The sequence below is a fragment of the Pleurodeles waltl genome, chromosome 10 (assembly GCF_031143425.1).
Source record: "Pleurodeles waltl isolate 20211129_DDA chromosome 10, aPleWal1.hap1.20221129, whole genome shotgun sequence".
Lineage (NCBI taxonomy): Eukaryota > Metazoa > Chordata > Amphibia > Caudata > Salamandridae > Pleurodeles > Pleurodeles waltl.
In genome coordinates this window covers 859,962,149-859,982,989 of record NC_090449.1, presented here as the reverse complement: position 1 = coordinate 859,982,989, position 20,841 = coordinate 859,962,149, and the positions used below count along the sequence as shown (strand labels likewise).

General features: G+C 41.0%; 1 protein-coding gene across 1 annotated transcript in view; it reads left to right on the top strand.

The window, feature by feature from the left end:
* RUNDC3B (RUN domain containing 3B) overlaps positions 1–20,841 on the top strand; it is a 781,529-nt gene that overhangs the window by 141,153 nt on the left and 619,535 nt on the right. The window lies entirely within an intron of this gene.

Below are 20,841 nucleotides of genomic sequence, written 5' to 3'. Positions count from 1 at the left end.
TATTGTTTCATCTGGCATTTTAAATAAATCTTTGTTTAGTTGGTGACTGGCACAATAGAATATCTTTGCTTTTTTTATCCATTTAAACATTCTGTTGCAGAATTAGACAAGAAGTTATGTTATGATATGTTTCGCTTATGTGTGCTAGGCATCCAGATCTAAAGGATAACTCAGAGAATTTCCATTGGGTGCATTTGGTTTGTTGTGTTTGGTGTCTAGTCCCTTCTGAATTTCACACGGATATATAAAGAGCTTATGTTCCATATAGTCCTTGAGCCAACCATGTTATTGGTACCACCTGGGGGATGAGTTCTAGTATGAATTATTGGCAAGGTATGGATGCCTAGAGATGGAAAATATGTGATACCAAGTCATAACCCTTTGCCTTCTGTGAGTTACCACTCAACTCCCAAAATACCTTGATGTAAATGGACATTTTTTCATAATTTTTATTATTGGGAATTTTATTATTAAAAATTACAATCACAGTAAATGTGAATATATATAAATTAATATTTTTAATAGTAATTATGATTATATTAAATACACCAGATAAAATTGATAAATGTTTTAATTAATGTATTTTTCCAAAGCTGGTGGTGAATGACTGTGCAGCATCATGAAGAAGACCAAAACCAGCACATCTTGTCCTTCTGATCCCCAGTTTATAGTTCATTTACGGTCAAATGTCCAACATGGAATCCCGCTAACATGCCCTCAGGAGTACTCATCATGAAAAACTTTGTTAGAGTCAGCTCAAGTGAGGAATCACTTTCCACTGTTCGACATTGTGAGAAATGTGGAGAGCAACACAGTTTCCCAAGTATTTTACCACAGGAATTGCAGGAGCCTGTTTACCATGAAGAGAGATTTCCAGACAAATAAGTGAAAAGCTGAAGCAAGAGTCAGTTATGATGCTGGAATGAATGAGTGCACAAGTAAACTCTTAAACAGAAGAACATCATTAAAGTCAAACGTGTATGCTGAAGCATGTATATTTTGTGGAAAGATAAAATGCTACAAGGGAACATCAACGTGTGAAAAATTAGCAAGGCGACAGCTTAGAGTTGACACAATGCTTCAAGAGTGTGCAGCCATTAATTGTGATTCAAAGATCTTAGCAGGTTGTAGTAAGGAGATAGTGGCTGCAGAAGCCCATTCACATGCATCTTGTTGTTGAAACTATACAAGAGTTAAAGCAAAGGGGGAAGATCATTCATCTAGCATATTCAAACTGATTATCACTACAAAAATATGAGAGATGAAGCATATGATAATCTCATTTCTAATGTATTGAAATAGTTTATTCCTAACAAAGAGGTAATACGTGAGACGACTCACTGAAAGGCTTGAAACGGGAATAGAAAAATCAACCAAGAAGCATATTAAAAGAAAATTGGACTCCGAGTTCGGTGACAGCCTACACATATTCCCAGACAACCAAGGAAAATATGTGGCCCAACCGGATAGTGTCATGCTACAGGATGTTGTAGGAGAAAACCAGAGATTGAAAAGAGAATTATCCGTTTTAAAGGTTAAGGCAACAGAAATGAACAAGATCATTGATCAGACATCATCGCACATAAGACCAATGATTAAAACGAGCTTGACATCAACACCATGGCCATATCTTCCATCCGACATTGATAAAGATTCATTTAAAGTGCCTGATCATCTTAAACGGTTCCTAATAGTACTTCTGACTGTGGATCCTGAAAACACAAAGCCATTCACAAGGTTGCCTTACTTATACAATCATTCAGTCAGGACATTATAAATGCAGTCACAAATGGCCAACAGAAACCCCCCAAAGCAACTGTTGCTCCTATATGCCATAAAAACGCTGACAGGCAATGTTGAAATCATTTGCACTCTAAACCGACTTGGTCATGGGATTTCATACTCCCAACTGGAAGAAAATTATACCACCTTAGGTCCTCAGATAACTTGCTGTTACCTTAAATGAGCAAATAGTTCTTCTAGCCGGCTTTCAGCATCATGACTTCACTAACTTAGCGTGAGATAACATTGATAGGCTGGAAGAGACTCTTACTGGAATGGGGACAACTCATTGAGTCAACGGTATAGCTGTGCAGCCCATGTTGTTTGGACCACAACCGTTTAAAGCTCCTCTCACAAGCATTGAGAAACAAAAGCAAAGAACATTGACCACTACAAATACTGAAGAATTGTTCTTGTATGTTTCTGGTGAACGAGTTGGGCCTCAGCCATTGATGACAAGTACCGAAGTCATGCCAGAATGTGTTGCCCAATTGAAACTTGCACAAAATAAGAACATAATCTGGGTTGTTACAAGACAAGAAGTGAGCCTTGCACAGAAAATACCAAATTGGACAGGATTTAACATCAGTACTAGAGCCCTAGTTAGTGCATTACACAATTCCATTGGCTACTTGCTAACCATTAATGCCCCTGCAACTGAGTTGACAACTGTTTCTGAAAGTCTGAAACAGTCAGAGCTGTTAAAGGATCACTACATTTGGTGAAAATTGTAGTGGTCCTGGATCAAGCTCTCTATGCACGAGCACCTGAGATCGTGTGGAAGCATAAAGCAACGTACAACAGAATCATTCTTCAAACGGTCAAATTTAACACCATTTGCAAAGTCATCTCCATTCTTGGAAAATGCTTTCACGATTCTGGCCTTCGCAATCTTTTCATTGAAGCAGACATGATAGCAGAAGGATCAATATCATCAGTACTAGAAGTTGGTATGTACAATCGTGCAGTTAGGGTACACGAGTGCGTGTATGAAGCTGTTGAGACTGGCTTGGTTGGAATTTATCCACTGGGTGGAGAAGAATTACAAAAAGAACATTCAGGTAGTCTACTTCTTCATTGAGGATATTAATGACTTTGCAAAAGACCTATGCCAACATAGATTAGACAACCTCTTGCTGAATGCTGCCTTTGCCGACATAAAACATTTTTGGGATGTATTCCTGGAAAATCTTAATCATGACAATGGAGATATCTGCATTTTGGATGTCGTATGTGGATCTCAATAAAAAAGTCTTGCTGGCTCTGCTGTGTGTTGCTCAAGAAGGAAATTGGCATTTACATCTTACAGCCATACGCTCTATCATCCCATGGTGTTTTGTGTATGACAGCATTAACTACGTTAGATAGCTTCTTGTATACTGTGCCAAAATTACTTTCAGTGAAACATCCAGAGATACATCACAACTTCATCAACAGGTGCTTTTCAGTTTCTCTGTCAGATGTTATTCTCTTTGGATGAATCACAGACTCCGGGTGGTACGACAAGGCTCAACCTCCAGGCCGGTGCTGTGAAAGATATGACGGCTGAACACAAAAGCACCTTTTTGGGTCAGATAAGGGAAATGGTTCATAACAACAGATCAGATCTTACTCACGCGGACCCTTATGTCACAAATTGAAATAGACAAAGGTATTGTTACGAGAACGGTTAGTCTGGTTCAAAGCTGGATAAGTCCATTTGTTGGGCCACATGTCCTCATTAGTCTCTCCACAGAAAAATGGCATCTCAAGACATAGTCTCTGACATAATGAAGGTGCATGAAATAGGTGAACAGTTCTATACAGACTTCAAACTTGAGTGACTTTAGAATAATCTACCTATTAAGAAGTTTCATGACCCAAAGAAAATGAGCAAACTAAAAAACCTTCACAGACATGTCCAAGAAGACGGCAGTGAACAGCAATGGCAGAACAGTCACTATGAAAGCAGACAAAGCACTATTTGGTCAAATCAATGTGACAGCACAGAATTTGAACCTTCAAATAGTGGATGTACTCTTTTCCCTTAGGACCGTTACATGGGCTTTAGCAACTCCAGGTCTGTTGTGAAAGACAAACAAAGCTGTTTTAGCAACATACTTGCACAAAAACGTTAACCCTGCTGAGGAAATACCTGGAAATTCAGTCACTCTGATTGATGGCATGGTTCTATTTCAGAGAGTAATAGGAGAGGAATCAAACTTTGATGAGGTGGCTATGTCGGTCTTGTCCATGGCTTTGTGGGATGGAAATAGAAGTCAAAGAATCTGTTGTGTTAATACGTACAATTATACGTCTATTAAGAACAGCAAAAGGGCAATCTGAGGGGAAGAACCATGGCATCAGTTTCAGAGCATCCCACCTTCCCAGATTGTCAGACAGTGGAGGAAATTCCTAAGCCATGTAAGGAATAAAACAGCTCTTATAACACGTCTTGTTAACTAATGGAGGACAGCAGAGTTTTTTGTAAAACGTGAATAAAACACTGTTCATGGACTGTGAAGATAAATGCTACAAAATCACATCTGAAGGGAGCCACGAAGTGCCCAATATCAACAGTACACATGAAGAAGCAGATGGTGGTTTGTTGCTGCATGCAGCAAATGCTGCTAATGAGAGTTATGATGCAGTAATGATGAGCTCAGATGACACCGATGTGTTATGTGTTTGGGATTCCATGACAGAATCATGGCTAAATTGTTTCTGAAATGTGGTACTAAAATACGAATAAGAGTCCTTGACCTTGGGAAAATAGCTTCAACACTTGGTGAAAATGTTTGTCGAGCTATGATAGGTCTCCATACGTTTACCAGATGTTTGACAGGAGGTGCATTTGCGGGAAAAGTAAGTGCATTCAAAGTCCTGTCTGCCACCAGATATACACAGGAAACATTTTCACAGCTCTGAGACGAATGAGATCTCGCTGAAGAACTAACTGACCAATTGAAGCAATTCGCATGCTTGCTGTATGCACCAAAATCTTCGGTTCATCATGTGAATGACTTGAGATATCACCTATTCTGCTCAAAGAAGGGTGAGATAGTCTGTCATCAATTTCCACCTTCTAGGAACTGTCTGAAGAAACATGCCAAACGTGCAAAATATCAAGCTGCTATAAGCAAGAGATGTCTTCTGAATGATCCACAGACACCTAGTCCAATTGAGAGATGGTGGAAGTTGGAAAAACTCAAGGGAGCAGAGCAACTGGTATTGGACTGGATGGAGGGGCAGCCAGCACCTGAGGCTGTGTTGGATCTACTAGCTTGCAACTGCATTAGGAACTGCAAACTGCCAACATGTGTCTGCTGTCTAAATGACATCAAGTGCACTAACTTGTGCACTGACGTGCAGATGTCCCGCCTGTGAAAATCAAATAGACGCAGAGAACGATGCCACCTATTCAGAAGATGATGACCATGACGATGAATGTAAATGATAAAATTGTGTTTATGTTCACTAATGACATACAGTGCCTATGTAAGATGTCACAACTGTTATTATGTGAAATTGTACATGAAAAATATGCATACAATCATTATCAACATATGAGGAATACATTGACGTTTTATTGTTTTTATTTTCTGGACTATATTTGTATTAAAATTAATTATCATAATTTTTTTTAAATTATATTGACTGTAACCAATCTGGTGGAGTTAGATTTATTTTTCCACATATTATGGTGAATTTGTATGCTATTTATCAAAAATATGAAAACCACTATTTTTTTCGCCTATGGATGCTAATCCAATAATATCAGACAAAAGGCAAAGTGTGATGACTTACTATCACATATTTTTCACCTATAGGCATCCATACCTTGCAAACAAATCATGTTAGAACCCATGCCCCCTAGTGGTACCAATGGCCTACATTTGGAGTCCTTGCTCATGGCCAAATACTATTGTTATTCAACTTCCATATTTTAAGTACTATGACATATTTTACCTTAATAGTTCCAGTCAAAGCATCAACCTAAAATCATAATCAGAACATCAATATTTACTCATTTGGACAGTGCTTATTCATGCTGAACTTTGGAGAAATTGTTGTTGATTTGCGATGAGTATTAACTCAATGATTGCTCCAAGTTCCAATAGTTCTATTGTAGCATATAATTTTTATGGTGTTTGGATGTTTGTGACAATCTGACAAAAATTGAGTAATAGTTCTTGTATATTATATTAAATTTACAAGACTACCTCCCGCTGTTCAGTTAAACAGAGGGAGCCAACGTCTTAATGAATTGTAGGAACATATTTCGAATAGAATTGCTAGATAAAATTCTAAATTCAGCAGTGCAGTATTGGGTACATTGCTCAAGGTTTTCTCAAATACTCAATAGTGTTGAATTCTTTAAATAGTGACTGCAAGTATAAACAAGCATTTGCAATGCAGTGGGTCTCGCATTTGCTCGAGTTAGAGCTATTAGCGTTGTAAACTCCTAACCGGACTTTTCTTGCCACATAAACTGAAAGGTAAAACATTTTCACATATGTGAGCCAACGGTCGCCGTGAGCATGAAAGACACAGAAAAGTAAACAGAAGTTCGCTTGCAGTGAAACATATTGGCAAAAGTGCAATTATCCATGGAACCGGCAAAAGTAGAATTATCCATATAATCACCAAAAGTAGAATTATCCATGTAACAGGGTCTATGTCATGCAAAGTGCTCTACTACTGCGCAGCGAGATCGCGCTGCCTAGGAATTAAAAAGAAATAGTGCAGAAGCCATTTGGGAAACAGGGATTCTCGTATGTTTTCAGTAGTTTACCAGTGCTGTAGAGGAGGGCTAAACACTGGAAAAAACATGACGTGTGCATGCCTTTTTGTAATGAAATCAAACGAATTTTAAAAGGCAAGCCCACGCACCACCCAAACTGATGGGCGTGGTTAAAAGACCACAGAGAGATTACAACAGGGACCAGAGTGATTGCACGTGCTCGACCCTGAAAGGAGAAATAGCAATTTGATTTTCACTTTAACTTTGTGAATTGAAGGCCAATCTACAAATGTAAAATACTATTATAGACACCAACTTCTTCGAATGACAGAGCTATACAGTGTTTGTAAGATGTCCAAACTTCTGAAATAGCCAGAGTTGACACACACAAGCCTAAGCTTACCATTATTTTTTAATTCTGTGCCACCTCTTTATCAATTTATATTGAAAAATCCATGGACTGAAAGTTGAGTATGAAGGATCGCTTTCCATTTTCTAAATTTCTCTAAGAAGCTGAGTTTCAGGATAGCAGTTATTTGTAATGTACTAAAGGTTGCAGTACCCAGGTCACTCCCCGAGTGTTCTTGCAACCAGCGTTTTTAAGGGTATGGGTTTGCAACAGTGAGGCGAAACATAGAGGGATTCAACATATAATAGCAAATGTCTTACAATTCTGTGTTTCTACACTTCTCGATTAAAAACGGTACCTCATTTGAGTAGCTCTGCCCAGGATATAGGATAGGCCCAAAAATGCAACCATGTGAAGTGAGGAAATAACATTTTGGAAAAGGTGGAGGTATGGGGTGGTGGTTGCTGGTGGCATTTTTGAGCTCAGGGTATACTAGTAACTTCAGAAAACAACATGCCTGGGGGAGCCCATGACTGTGCGGCTTCTGTGCATAACATTATCTTTTCTTCCTCCCTCAGAATGTCCTGCACATGCCAAAATTTAGTTGTAGAATCTGAATTTACTTACATTTTTATGACAAAGTTTCAGAATCAGTCCGGCTAGCAAACATCCTGCTATGCAGTGTTCCCACATGTTTTTCAATCCGGACAATACCTCCAACACAGGTTTTTAGTTTAGTATATTTATGCATGTTTGATCAAATGCCAATAAGGCAAAACAACCATTAAAAACAAACATTAAAACATACATACTTAGATCAATGCAAATACAACTGATAAAACTTTGCGTAATTTTAGCTAACATTACACAGAAGGGACAGCCATACCATGTAACTACAATTTTCTCATTAGATCATTGAACAGCATGCAAACCCTTGTTGTAGAAGGAGTTTAGAAACCACATTCTTAAGAGAAACATGTCCCTCACCAAATTGAACTCAATAACACGGGTGAGAAGAAATTATCAAAATAAAACAGTGAAAATAGTTCTACATGGATACAATAGAACCTCAATGTAGTGTGCAAATCAGCAAAAAATGTGCTTTAAACAGCAGACAGGAAGTCAATCGGAGTAGTACCACATAAAACAATCCATAGAACCTAACAATCTAAAGGTTTCTATGCTTATCTATAAAAATGTTTAGTAAATACAACAATATAGTCATGTTGGTGACAAAAGCAATTCAGGCAAACCATTATGTCTTAAAGTAACCCAAACGCATACCTAAACACATAAAATAGGAAAAAAAGAAAGAAAACACATAACCAGGGAGAAAATTACTTAACGAAGCATGTAATATGGCAAACTTACATGAAAATTGCTGAATGCATGTCATTAAAGGTCCAACGTGCAGATGTGTGCTGTAAGTGCTTGTGCAACGTGACATGTGAAAGGTATGGTGACTGCAAAAATAAAAGACAAAAGGTCAGAATAGGCAGTGTTTAAGCCACCTGCCGCTGTCTGTCAAGGGTAGTTCAATCCAAATTGGAAAGAGCAGCTTGAAGTATTTCTTAGAAGTACATTGGGGGAATTCAAGACACTTGGAGAGAATTAACGTCTGGATCCAAAAATGTGGCAGTATTTCGAACAATTAGAGAGGGTCTTCATAAAGATCTGCCGGATGGACAACCTGTGTGGTAATATCACAAATTGGTTAAAAGGGGCGGCAGGCCTGGTGTGTGTTCAAGGACGCAATGGGTGCCTTATTCATGCAAAAACTCACCTTTTAGATGCATGAAACAACAATTTCCAAAAATAAATTCTGTTAGAGGTAGTGGGGACAGCAAGGCTGCATGTCACATCAATTTTCTGCAAATAAAATGAAATAACTACATGTACGGCTACCATCATATAGGTGACATAAGGAAAAATTGAAGACTGATTAACCACTCGCATATGTGCATCGAGTTCCAGTTATACAAATAGTGGTGAAGGCCCTTCCGGAGAATAGGCTGACGACAATAACTAAATGGAACAAAGAACACAACTGGAAAATCTGTCCCACTGTGAAATTAAATAAAGGCACTGCAGAAATTATAGAAGCGGGCAGGGAAACACTTAACAATGATTAATTAGTGCCCTAGAACACCCTTCCCTTATAGTTAGCCGGAATGGGCTGCAAAATTGACATGCAACCATTATCAGAATGGACCAATAAATATGTTCATAGAAAGTTTAAAAAAACTAAAATAAAAAAAAAACTAAGTGTGAGCAGGCAAACATGAGTAAAACACTCGCCGCCAGCGGCCGCTCGCCCATACTGCAGAGGATGGTCAAGCAGAGAGCACTCCTTTGCCGGGAGATAAAACAGGATTACCCCACATAGCCAAGTTAATTTCAATATCCTCGGAGCATGCAAATAATCTAAGCAGGGAATAGCTGGATGTAGAATCCCAGGTAAAGTATGCCACAAAAAGGGAAACAGATATCTGTGTTCTCATTGGCTCGTCAATGACATTATTGGGGTCATATAGAGCCAAGTTCATTTCAATATCATCAGAGCATGCAATTAATCTACACTGGAGATCGCTGAATGTTGAATCCCCGGTAAATCTCGAAAAAGCTATACAGTTGTGCCCCACCTAAAGAAGTAAATTGGATAACACAAAAGGCCACAGATATACAGTGGTGTATACAAAGTCAATGCATAAGGTCATGGTACATGTAACATAAAACAACAGCATCTCAGGAATAAGCACATTAAAAAGTGCTTAAATATCAAGATATAATGAGTCAAACTAATGTTAACCTTACACAGTTGGTAGAGATGCTTGTGATGGAACATGCATCAATGATGTGGGAGGTCAGACCATTAAAGGATTCACTTAGCAAGCAGGAAAACAGAAAACCTCATAGCCCCAATGTAGCTAGTACTGGATCAACCGCTGTTCAGTGTAGTCACCTGTATCGCATTTTCCTCCTACTCATTAAGCCCATTGGAAACTGTGTCTAGTAGATTAATCCAATTGCATTCTCTCATTTTTAGGGTATTGGACATTTCCTTTGGGTTAGTGGTAATTTTCTCCACAACAAACCCCTTGCACCTTTTTTTTTTTTTTTCTTTTTTTTTTTTTTTTCCTCATCTCACCAGCCCGTGCCAATAGCGGGAGAATCCAAATTTGCTACAGGTATCCAGCCCCTTAGTATCAGCGGGCCGTTCCACCCAACGCACTTTTCAGTGGATCTCCTTATCTCCTTGGCAATTCATCCCCTCCTTCGCCAAAAATCCCGATTGGCCAATAGGGCCCGGTACATCCATGAGGGGGGCAAGTATAATCATCGGACCTCTTTAATCACTTAAATAATATTTTACCATTCATTTTCCCATCCCACCCACAAAACATCTCTTTTACTGATCGGCCCAGCTCTATCCAGTTTATACAATCTATCTATTGAGATCAGCCACTCCTGTACCGTAGGAGGTTGTGAACTTATCCATTTATAACAGATTTGTCGCCTAGCAATAAGCATCAAAAGGAATATTAACCGTTGCTGAGATTGATCTCTCATCTCACAAACGCCAAATAACACTAAGCCAAGATTCAAAATTATTTCTTCCCCAAATATCCTATTTAAGACAGTCTGCACATCTGTCCAATATTTCACTAATCCTGGACAGTCCCAAAACATGTGCACATCATCCGCCTCAGTGCCTTCACATCGTGGGCATTTCCTCTGGGTTCCACTTATCCGAGATAGTCTCGCTTGAGTCCAATACACTCTATGCAATGTAAACAGATGATTCTTCCTTATTGCCGCAGATTTCGCCGTATTCCAGAGAATATACCATGATTTTTGCCACGTCGCAATTATGTCTATATTTGGGAACACCTCTCCCCATTTCTGGCATGGGAGAGGAGGGTCCTCCTCGACTGCCTCCATCAATGTTTTATACCAAACCGCCACTTCTTTCGGTATAGATCTTTGATTTAGTTTCTCCTCCCAGCTGGATCTACCAATTTCTCCTTCGTGTAGAGATTTGATCCAACTGACCAGCTGGTAGTATTTGAATTTAGAAATGTCTTCTCCCACTCTCTCCAAAAATGTGGCCCATGGTACCAAATTCACGCCCTCTATAATTTGTCCCCATTGTATTATCCCGCTAACTTTTAGTGGATTTGAGAGTTTATCGCACAGACATGCCGGAGTGCCTGGTGAATCCCATATTGGAGCTGAGCCTGAGTAATAAGCTATCTGCAATAAGTTGCGGATCTGTAGCCAAATTTTACATGCCTGCCGCAAAATCTTGAGTTTAACTTTTTTGAAATATTTTGGGTGGCCAAATTTGTATAGAAAAAACTCCGCTCCTTCCCCCACGTATGCTGTCAATGCTGCCCACATTGGTATGTAGTCTGATTTTTTGTTTAAGAGAATTCTACTATTCTTAAATTGAAAAGCCAAATAGTACTTATAGAGGTCAGGTGTTGCTAGCCCCCCCCGTTCCTTTCTCTTGCATAGCTTTTTCCACGAGATTCTTATTCCCTTTTGTGCCCAAACAAACGAAGACATATCTCCTTGTAGTTTTGTAAACCACTTACTCTTAAATTCCAACGGAATAGTATTAAATAAAAAAGTGAATTTTGGCAAAATAATCATTTTCAGAATATTAGATCTACCTATTAAGGACAGCGGGAGAGCCGCCCATGATCTTAGAAGTTTCTTGGCCTCTAGATATGTTTTCTCAAAGTTTATCCTTGCCACGTCCCCCAATTCTTTTGTGATCAAAACTCCTAAATACCTAATTTCCTGTTTAATTAGCAGAGATTCATATGCCATATTCCAACACATAACCTCTGTTTTCTCAACGTTAACTTTATATCCCGACATTCTACCAAAACCTTCTATCGCCAATTTTATTGGAGGAAGTGACAAAGAGAGATCCCTGGTGTAGATCATAAGATCATCCGCATATAGTGCGACCTTCTTTTCCCAACTCCTACTCTGAAAGGAGAGGATTTCCCTATTATTTCTAAGCCGTGTCGCGAGTGGCTCAATATATAGATCAAATAACAAAGGAGACAAAGGACAGCCCTGCTGCGTCCCTCTGAAAATAGCTACTTGTGAAAGCACATCATTGATCAGAATTCTCGCTGTTGGTGACCTATATAGTTCATTAACTGCTCTGATAAAAACAGTCCCTAGTCCAAACCTTTCCATAACCACCTGCAAAAATAAACAGTTTACTTGATCAAATGCCTTGGCTGCATCAAAAGTTATTATTGCAAGAGGAAGCCTCTCTGCCGAAGCCAGATCCATTGCCGCCAATAAATCGTGCACTAACTCCTGTAGCTGTCTATCCTTAATAAACCCTTTCTGATCTTGGTGGACCAGTCCCGGTAAAACCTTCCCCAACCTTTTTAGACAGCAGACTTGTATAAATTTTATAGTCAGAGTTGAGTAATGAAATAGGTCGGTAAGAAGAGCACTGTGTTGGGTCCTTACGGGGCTTCAAGATCAAACAAATTACTGTTTCCCTCCAGGAGCTTGGTGCTTGACCCCCCTCTAAGAGCATATGATTAAATAATTTCAATAGAACCAGAATTAATTCTTCCCTCAGTGCCAGATATAACTCGTTCGGGAGATCATCTGGGCCTGAAGCTTTACTTCTCTTCAAACCCTTAAAAATGTCCATTAATTCTGACCCAGTTACCTCTCCTTCTAAAATGGGCAACCCTGAGCTCTCCAGGCGAGGCAGGCTGACCGCAGCCAAGAAATCTCTAACCTGCTCCTCAGAGTTCCGCAGCTCATCTGAATACAAATCTTGAAAGAAGGAGACAAAGGCAGCTTCTATTTCTGTACCTTTTACACAAATCTGACCAGTAATGTTAGACCTGATTGACGCAATATGTTTCTTTGAATGGTCAGATTTTACCTTCCAAGCCAGTAACTTACTGCATCCTTCCCCGTACTCGTAATGCGCATACTGGCTAGCTTCCCATTTCTTTCTTTCTCGGACTTCCAGTAAACACTCTAGTTTCGAATGGGCTTCCTCATGCTGTCGTTCAAGTGACCTTAATTGATCCCCAATCCCTGTGCGGCTTGTATAGAGTCCTGCAGCATCGCTATACTGGTCTCGAGACTATGTATTTTCTCTCTCTCCTCCCTACGCTTAAATATGGCCAAATTAATCAGCCTCCCCCTTATATAGGCTTTATGTGCATCCCAGACTATTTGCAAGCTAGCAGATCCCTGATTCACTTCAAAAAATTCTATTGTGTCCTTTCTTAGTGTCTCAATAATTAGATCGTCTAGCAATAATAAACGACTTATTGTACCTCGAAACCTAGGAATTTGTGCCGTAAAGGAAAGATACAGCTTAACAGCCGCATGATCTGATAGGTGTAGCGGGGCATGTACTATTGAATCCACATTTCCCATCAAGCTATTCTGTACTAGGAAGAAGTCTATTCTGGATTTATGCCCGTATTTCTTATTATGAAAGGTAAATCTAGGTCCTACACCCCCCTTAACCTGCCACACATCAAGGGCCCCTTGCACCTTGCAATGTATCCTGCTACAGTGCTGCAATATTCTGGCCTTAACTTATTGGCTTGTTTGACCCACATGCCATTGATCACAAGGACAATTAATGATTTAACTTACACCCATACTATTGCAATTGGTGTGGCTCCTCAAGGTGTAGTTGTGGCTATAATGCATGAAATCCTTTAGGGTCAGCATGACTGCACATGCTTAACAGCATCAGCAGCTGAAATGGCCCCCAATGGGGATTACATTTCAATGTGAAAGCAGATCAGAATAGGTTTGTGATATGAGCAAACCATCAACTACATACTCCTTGGCACTTTTCCCTTTTTAAAAGCATACATCGGTTTCTCCTTCTTGTCAAGTGTATCTGAGAGAAGCTCCCAGTGCCTAATAATAATCTTTTTATTATCATTGCTTCTGGTGCAAAAGGTAGTTACAAAGATGGTTATTTCCTGTGAACAGTCGGCTCTCTCTCTCTAGGTTTCAGCAATGGATTATGGGGACAATACCACGCCTGCTTACATGATCACTTGTGTAATTAGATCATTGAACAGCATGCAGCCCTTGTTGTAGACTGAGTTTAGAAACCAAATTCTTAGGTGAAACATGTCCCTCACCAAATTGAACTCGATACCACAGGTGAAAAGAAATTATCAAAATAATACACTGAAAATCATTCTGCTTACATAACTTGGGGTATCCTCGTTCTTTTAGTTTATCTACTAACACATCAGATTCCTTAAAGTAATTTACTCTACACAAACAATTCCTCCTAATTCGCAAGAATTGTCTGTAGGGGAGATTGTAACATAGGTTTCATGGATTATGACTGGAATGCCTAAGCAGTGTTATGCTCAGTTTTTTCCCTGTAAAGTGTAGTGTATAGTTTCATTCTCGACCTTAATAGAAAGGTCTAGGAAATTAATCTTCTGTCAATGCTGGGATTGAGTAAGCCTGATGTCTTCGGATATGTTATTGAGCCAGTCATGAAAGCACTCAAGATCAGATTAGCTCCCTGTCCAAATCATCAAGACATTGTCGATATATACTTTCATCATGGTGATATTGGCAGTAACAAATTAGCCTCGGTATAGATATGGGTGCTTTCATGTTGGTCCGTATAGAGGATGGCCAAATCAGAAGAAATCCCAGCTCCCTTTGGGACTTCTTTAGTCTGGAAGTAGTAGTCGCTATGTAACAGACATTTTTCGTCATTGATTAAGAAGTCAGTGGGGACCTTCATGGGATGATCCTTCTGGTTGAGGACCTCTCTAATAGTTTTAAGGGTTGATTCTTGGTGAATGTTGGTGTATAATGAGGTAATGTCCATTGTCACTGATAATTGCTCAGAAGGAACAAAAGGGTAGTTTTCAATTAGTTTAATCACCTCTATAGTATCCTTTATGTAGGATTGTGTAGATTGGACCCAAGGTTTAATAAAAAGGTCTATGTATTTGCAAAGGGGTTCCAAAATGGACCTACAGCCAGAGATTATAGGGCGACTGGGTGGTTTGTTTAGATTCTTATGAATTTTGGGTAATGTGTAAATAGTGGGCATTCACGGGCACTCTTTACTTTGGTAATCATGCTCAACCTCACAAAGAAAACCCTCAAGGAGTCCTTCATCAGTGATCTTCTTTACCAGTTTATCCACTTCAGTGGTGGAGGCTCCTTTAAGTTTCTGATAGTGTGTTTGGACACCAAGCTGGTATGAAATCTTTGTAGTCATCTACATTTTGCACAACAATTGCTTCACCATCGTCAGCTGCCTTTATTACTATCTTGCTATTTCCATTTCTTGTTTCATTAGGCCAGTTATTCTCCCTTTCTGATAGTGTAGCTGATGTATTATTTGTGGGACAAAAGGTTCATAACATCATGAAGCACATCCTACTCAAAAGCAAGAATTTTGTGGGACATTGGGTGTGCAGATGGTGTAAATGTGAAGGGTGTCCTCAAGCCAGTTTTAGTCTGGTTGCTTACGGATGGGACATTATTGAAGTAATACCTTAATCTTACTTTTCTGAAGAACTGTTGTAACTCCATTTTGATATTAAAGCAGTTGGGCGGTGTAGTGGGAACAAAGGATAAGCCCTTAGATAGTAGCTGAAGATCTCCTGAATGGGAGTTCAGTTATTTACACTGATAGATGTGTCTTTTTTTTCTCTACCACCTGTAGTGCTGTCTCCTCATCTGAAAATCACTGTGGCTCTCTTGGAGGAAGAATTTTAGGGTCCTGTGACCCCCCTGTTCCTCCCACTGTACCACCCTGCGTCCTGGCCTCTGTCCCTGCTCAAGTTCTGATCCTGCCCTCGACCCCTGTGGGAGATCCATCCCCTAAAAAAGTCCCTGGTTGCTGGTCTTGATATTCAAACCCTTGCTTGTTACACCAAGCTACTGCTGGGTTGGTTAATTTCACTGTCTGAGGTGCTTGCCCCTTAAGAATAATAATCATTGGTATATTTCTTGGATTATGGTCTTGCCCTGTTAGTTTATACACCCTGGTTATCCTGTATGTAATATTCCTCCTGCAAGTCTGGGTAGGTCACTTGCAAGTTTTTCCATTGTCTGATTTTGTGTGATTGTGTCAAATTGTGTATTGTCTTTACTAGTTTTTCTAAAGCCGCTTTGGCATTCGTAAGAGCTTTATCAACTATCTCCTTTTTGAGATCTGCGATCTCCTTAATTAGCTTTTCTACATACTCCAATGCAGTGTTTATGCCCAACACCATCCAGTGGAAAGAACAGTTTTAAGCTATAAAGCTGAAGTTCTCCCTGAATTTGGGACCTTCTATGAAGAAGACGGGATCTTTTTTTAAACTGCCAACCCTGCGTGTATTGGAAGTACCTAGCTAACAGATGCCCATGCAATCCCATTTTTATTTACTTCTTTTCTAATTTCTCAAGTATATTCAACATCTCATTGAGAATGACATTAACTGCCAGAATGGCAGAGTTCAAAAGGTTCGCCCTGGCCTTGTATGAGTTTATGTAGTCCTTACTGTAAGAGTCTCTTTGTCTGACCTGTCTCAGTGTATGGTAAATGTTTAAAGTGAGGCAACAAATGATCAACAACGATGCAATGCAAAATTGCTCTGAACCCTGGCAGGTATGCACCTGCTGATAGAGAGATTTACATTCTAGTGGGGTGGCCTAGGGAACCTCAGGATCTGCGAAACCACTGTATATATGTGACCCTTTTGTGCTAGATTTGCTTCTGTCACAGACAGGACTATTTTGGTGTATGGACAAAACGTTACCCAGGTCCTGAGATTCACTGGGTCACCCCATTAGATTGTAATGGTACCTATAAAAAATGAGCAAATAAGTTAGAAGTACTAAACATCAATGATGCCTAAATGCTACATTAATCATTGCAAATGTATGTTACATAGGTCCGTAGACCTAATCCATGTGACTGAAATGGCCTAAAAATGTGACTATGCAAAACAAGGAAATGATGTTTAGAAAACATGGCCATTTTGGCTGTCGTTTGCCTACTGTAAGTGGGCTTGGGCCAGCCGGCACACATCAAAACCGACCTGCCTCAGACATTTATGGAAACTAGAGACTGAGGGATTCCAAGGTGATGTGGCTTGTCGGCAACCTATTACTTTTTTCTTTCCCAGCAAGGCATACAAACATCAAACCTTGGTCCACTCGCACAAACACAACTTTCTGAAGCCTGGTAACTTCTAAAAACTAGAGAATTCAGGGAGTCGCGGTGGTGTAACTTGTGTGGAACCCAAAAGTTTTCTTACCCAGAATATGTAACCGAAACCCCAGAACTACTAGCCAGCTTCACATTTCCTATCACCTTGGTTAGTTGCATTTCACCTGATAAGATAGTACCCCACGTGTCTGGACTGATCTCTAGAGGGGAATGGGACAAATTTGTGACCTTGTGAAGTCAATGTGGTCTTGTCCAGCTCCTGTTTTGGTGAGTTTTTCACATATGAGATACACCCAACCGCACTTGTGGGATATCTGTTTTATTGCAATCGTTTATGCCTAGGACAATATGATATTTGCTGTTGGTTTGATGTTCTGCAGTTTTCTGTCAAATGTGAGCAAATTAATTTTCCACTTATAGTTTGAGGTTTGCAGAGAATTGTGAGTAGCTAAAGAGGTTTGTATTATCAACAACCAAAATACTCTGGTTTCCTCAGGTTTTCTGCAATACTCATGGATTGTAGGATTTCATAGATGCTGTCAAATTAAAATAACTGTTCCATGGAAACTGAGATGAAGTTGGGACTTCTAGGCATAATTTTGACCAGGAATTCTGGTGAGAAAATGTTTGTATCCACATAAGCCATGCCACCCAGGATTCCCTTGGGAAGTCCCTGAGTTGGTAGGATTCCATGGGTGCTGGCTCAAATTCTGCAACCTTGCCCCATGAAGGTCAGAAGAAATTAATTTACGGTAGTTTTGATGTAGAACATTTTCCCTTTCTGCCCCAAAGGGGGCAGAAAGTCAGTGGGCCTTGGAGGTAGGAGAGATAGGATTGTGTGGCTAATTATCAGAAAGGGGCTCCCTTCCAACCCATTCACTTTTTAGGCATCTATCCCTGGTAGCTACCGAGCTTTCTGTGTGTCTGGGCCCCAGGATAGGGGCAGTGTGGTATGATGCCAGTGCAGGCTGCCTCACCACCTCTTGTTGTTTTATAGTCCTATTCCTAATGTCTAGTGGGATTTTTCACTCTGACCTTTTGGGTGGACAGATTTGAGATAGTCCCACAATCTGACCCGAAAGGGCACAGAAAGATTGTGTAGGCCCCAGGCTTGAGGAGGTGTGGCTCAATGTCTGAACATGTTGCCCTCCCCCCCCCCCCCCCCCACCAACTATCCCATGTCTTTTGAAGGCTACCTATCCCACGTGGTGGGCGTTTTGGGAAGAAAGCTTATAATTGGCTCCTCCATGCTGCAGAAAGATTGTCTGGGATTCCAGGAATGGGCAGCCCGCTGACTGCTCCCTTCCTGCTCCATTCACTAATCCATTATTCTATATATAAATCATATCCTAATCTTCCCTCCGGGGAGCAAAAAGACCATTCTAGCCATGGATGGAGGGGGCAGCAATGCCTAATGCTGTTGCGACACTCCCCTTTAAATAAACTTCCTGGTTGGCTTAAGGTTGAATCTTTACGTGTGAATCTGAGCATGAATCCACCAGAGATGGGTACCGTTGGAAATAAGGGAGTCTCCCACAGCCCCCAGTACCGTGCACAGTGAAATCAGAATGAGTGTTTGGCTCCTTTTACTTTTGACATAAACTCCTGATAGTCGTTCAGAGCCATTCACAAAACAAAGTCTCAGGCTGAAGTGGAAGCTCACCGGCCTAAGATGGAGGCTTGAAAAGTGAAGCACAAGCGGTTTCCCAGTGGTAGCTGTCAGCATTTAACGATCTCGTCTTCGAGATAATCTGGGCAGCACTGAGAGCAAGCACTTGATAGGAGGCAGAATAATACAACAAACAGCCAATAGCAAGAGGTGAGAGAGAGTAATATTACTCTAATACGAAAACGAGACTAAACGTAAATTAAGTTGCTGGTAACAACAAGCCTTAACCCCTTTGGTGCGGGCGTCGGCCACCTCCCTGGTGCGGGTCACGACCAGTGGGCGACACCAGGGAGGGGGTTAATAAATCCTCGGGTGCGTTGCACCCGAGGATTTTTTTTTAATTTTTTTTATAACCCAGGGAGACACGGAAGCTTCCGTGTCTCCCCCCCCACCCGCCCCTTTGTGACGTCAGCGCGCCGCGAGGCACGCTGATGTAACAAAGTTGATTTCCCCATCTGAGCAGGAAGCAGCCTTGCGGCCGCTTCCTGCTCCGAGGGGCAAAACGGCCTTCCCCACGTTCAGGAAGGCCTCGTAAGAAGGGGGAGAGTCTCCCCTTTCTTACGAGTGTTTCGATCGGGAGCCAGGAAACACCACTAGACGCCAGGGATTTCACTTGGGGGGGTCGGCCCCCTCGGAAAACGGGCTGGCCCCTCCACCCCCCGGGGGCATATATATATTTTTTTTTTAAAAGGTAGGTGCCCCTTCGGGAGGGCGTGATCGCACCACCAACCCCCCCCCCCCCCTCCCTAACCCCCCCCCGGGGGAAACTTTTTTTTTTTTTTTTTTTTTAAATAAAAATATATATAAATGGACAGGGGGTCGCCCGTCCGCAGGGCGACCCCCTGTGGGGGCAATATTTTTTTAGATGTTGTAGGGTTTCCCTGGGGGCCATTTTGGCCCCCAAGGAAACCATACAACAACAGAAAAAAATAGATCTGTATATATATATATATATATATATATATATATCTATCTATCTAGATAGAGAGGGATAGATATAGATATAGATAGATAGATATATCTATGTAGATATATCTATGTACATGGATAAATCTATGTAGATATATCTATGTACATGGATAAATCTATGTAGATATATCTATGTACATGGATATATCTATGTGGATATATCTATGCACATGGATATATCTATAGATATATCTATGTAGATAGATATATCTATAGAGATGGATCTATATATATATATATATATATATATATATATATATATATATATATATATCAATCAAAGAGATTTATAAAGCGTGCTACTCACCCGTGAGGGTCTCAAGGCGCTGGGGGGGGGGGGGGACGGGTGGGGAAAAGGGGCTGGGAGGATCACTGTTCGAAAAGCCAGGTTTTGAGGCCCTTCCTGAAAAGAAGTAGGTTTTGGGTCTTGCGAAGGTGGGTTGGGTGGGCGTTCCAGGTTTTGAGTGCAAGGTAGGAGAAGGATCTGCCCCCGGTGGTGGTGTGTTTGATGCAGGGGACAGAGGTGAGAGAGAGGTCAGCTGAGCGGAGGTTTTGTGTGGGGGTGTGGAAGGTGACTCTCGTTGAGGCAGGCAGGGCCTGTGTTGTGGAGAGATTTGTGTGCGAGGATGAGGATCTTGAAGGTGATCCTTTTGTCAATGGGGAGCCAGTGGAGGGATTTGAGGTGTGGAGAGATTTGAGGTGTGGAGAGATGTGTTTGTGTCTGGGGAGGTCGAGGATGAGTCGTGCTGCTGAGTTCTGGATGCGCTGTAGTTTGCGCTTGAGTTTTAGAGTGGTGCCGGAGTAGAGGGCGTTTCCGTAATCAAGTCTGCTGCTGCTGATGATGAGTGCGTGAGTGACAGTTTTTCTGGTCTCTGTGGGGATCCATTTGACTGTTTTTTTCAGTATACGGAGTGTGTTGAAGCATGAGGAGGTGAGAGCGTTGATTTGTTGGGTCATCGAGAGGGAGGAGTCTAGGATGATGCCGAGGTTGCGTGCATGGTTGGCGGGGGTGGGTGCAGGGCCTGACGTGGTGGGCCACCATGAGGGGTCCCAGGTGTTTTTTGTGTGGGCCAAAGAGGATTATTTCGGTTTTGCTTGAGTTGAGTTTCAGGTGGTTGGCTGTTATA